We start from the raw sequence: 3,388 nt of genomic DNA on the forward strand, positions 1-3,388 counted from the left end.
CTTTTACGTTTTCAAAGTCACTGCGTAATCATTATCTCCGGAAGCATTCCAATGATGGAAATTTTCGTTGTGAAGTATTTAAATTTTTGTTGGAAAAAATGGAAAATATTTTTTTTTATTTTTCAAAGGGTAATAATTTATAGCCCCTAAGAAATTAAATTTTTTTTGTCGTACTATATTCATCAGTATATATGCTATTCAAGTATGCGAGTGTGAGTATGTGAGTGCCTGTCTTTCTGTTAACAAATTTTCAGTGATTGATATTGATTGCTGTTGTTACCAGTGATTAATATTGATTACTCTTCTTACAGGAGGTAAAAAATTTTCAATGAGGAAGTTTAAACTTTGGTCGCATAGATTGACACAACCCCCAAGAGAAACGAAGGTTTTCTTCCCGAATGGGCCACAAACGTTTCAGTACAAGGTCCAAATTGAATGTTCATTTACAGGGCCACACAGGCAAGTGTCATTATTCGCAATTTTTTTTTTTGATAATCGGTTTTGGGCCCTTTTGTTTACATAATAGGGGGCTAAAGCTGATTCTCTTTTAATTGATTTTTGATTATAAACCCATAGACAATTTTAAAAAGGGCAGAAAATTTTTAAATTTTGTTTTGCTTTTTCAAATTTTTCAGGGGAAAAGAAATTTTAGTGCAGAATTCAGAAAAGGGTTTACTATCAAAGGGCTTTTGCTCCTCCATGAAAAAACATTTTCCCGAAACAGAGAATTTTCCCCAAAGGGAAGAAGTTTTCCACTGTAATGTGTAAAAAAAAAAACCTAATAAATTTGAAACCTTTTAGGGCATTATTCCCTTTTCAAAAAACCATCACATGACCCTTAACTTACTCTTCAAATATAAGGGATAATAACTAAAAAAAAGAAAGAAAAGAGGATAAATTTCTAATAAGTAAGAAAAAGCAAATAATACAAATATATGAAAATCCAGCTTATGGCTCCACTGTGAAGGTATACAGCATTTTTGAAGTTTTAAGCTTGTAGAAATTACACATCTAGATTTCAAATTTTGGTAAGCCTTTTGATTAATAGCATCTAAAAAATTTTATTTTTTTTCTATTTTATTTTTTTTTTTTTTTTTTGGGTTTTTTTATTTATTTATTTTTATTATATATATATACATATATATAAAATAATATAATTTTTAATATAATTAAAATAATATATATCATATATATATATTTTTAAAATTTTGTATATAATATATGTATTATATAAAATTATATATAATATATATATAATTTTATATTAAATTTTAATTTTTTAAAAATTTTATATTATATATATTATATCTTATATATTTATTATTTTATATATATATTTTTTTTTTTTTTTTTTTTTTTTTTTTTTTTTTTTTTTTTTTTATATAAAGACACAAATACATTTTTGTTTCAGCCTTGTTCAAATATACAAGAACCCTATTTCTTTTCAAGCAAATTGAGTTACCAATTAAATAATTTGTCCTTTTCAGTGATGATCAAAGCATCTACGTGGTGGAAGTCGGAGAAAAAGCATCAGAAGACAACACTAATCGGCATTGAAATTTTCAATTCACTCCTGTCAGTTCCGCTGTTAACATTTCAGACTGTAAATGCATGTCTTTATTTTGAAATATACCTTTCATGAATATTGACTTTTATTATGGATGAAGGTCAATTTTAAAAAGTGACTTTATATGATTACATTTATATTATATAATATGTATTATATATATATATATATATATATATATATATTATATATTTTGTGTGTGTGTTGTAGTATGTGTGTTAATATGTGTGGTGTGTGTATATATATATTTATATATATTATATATTATATTATATATATTATATAATATATTAATATATATATATATTATATATATATAATATATATTTGTATATTGTAGTGGTGTTTGTGTGTGTTAAATCTAAATATATTATATATAATATATATATTAATATATATATATCTATAATATTATATATTATATATATAATATTATATAATTACAATTAAATAGATATATATATATATATATATATTTATATATATATATATATTTTAATATATAAGTATATATATATTTTTTTTTTCTATATTTATATATTTATATTTATTGTTTATATAATTGTATATATATTTATATATATATTTATATTTACACACAACACACACACCACACCACACACTACACACACACACACACACAACCCACACACACCACACACCACCAATTATATATATAATATATAATATATATATATATATTATTATATATATTATATATATATATATATATAGATATATATATATATAATATTATATACTATATATATTATATAATATATTATATATATATATATTAATATATATATGTGATTATATATATTTTAATATTATATATATATTATTATATTATATATCTATTATATATATATATTATATATATATATATGTATATATAAAATATTTAATTAATTTTTATATATTTTTAATATATAATTTAATATATATAATATATATTATATATATATAATATTATTTATATATATATATATATCTATATATATTATAATATATATCTATTTAATATATAATATTTAAATTTATATTTTAAATTAAAATTTATTTATTATATATTTTTAATTATATATATTATATTTATAATAATCTAAATTAATATTTTAATTATCTATTTATTAATAATATAAAATTATAATATATATATTTTATTTAAAATTATTTATAATTATATATAATTATAATAGAAATAATAATATATTTATATTATATTATATATAATATATATATATATTTTATTAATATAATTTAAATTTATATTATATTTTAATATATATAATTATATATAATTTCTATATTATATTCATAATTATCTTTTAAATATTTTTATATATTATATATTAATATATATATATATACTATTATTTTAAATATATACTATTTTATTATATTTAATAACTTTTATTATTATATATCTATAAAAATATAATTTATATATATTATTATAATATTATTATATTATAATATTAATATATAATATATATATATATATATATATATATAATATATATATTATTATATATATATATTAATATATATATAATATTAATATATATATTATATATATTTATATTATATATATTATATATATATATATCTATATATATATATATATATATATATATTATATTAAATATATATATATATATATATATATAATATATATCATCTCTATATTTATTATTATTATATTATCTATATATATCTCTATATCTATATATATATATATTCTACTCTATATTATATATTTATATATATTATATATATATATTAAAATAATAATTATATGTATATATATTTCATATA

The 3,388-nt window shown here is 16.0% G+C and overlaps 1 pseudogene; it reads left to right on the top strand.

Moving 5' to 3' along the window:
* LOC119575700 overlaps window positions 1–1,643 on the top strand; it is a 6,601-nt pseudogene extending 4,958 nt beyond the window's left edge.
* Window positions 1,644–3,388: the final 1,745 nt, after the last annotated feature.

This window comes from Penaeus monodon, chromosome 7, assembly GCF_015228065.2.
Source record: "Penaeus monodon isolate SGIC_2016 chromosome 7, NSTDA_Pmon_1, whole genome shotgun sequence".
Lineage (NCBI taxonomy): Eukaryota > Metazoa > Arthropoda > Malacostraca > Decapoda > Penaeidae > Penaeus > Penaeus monodon.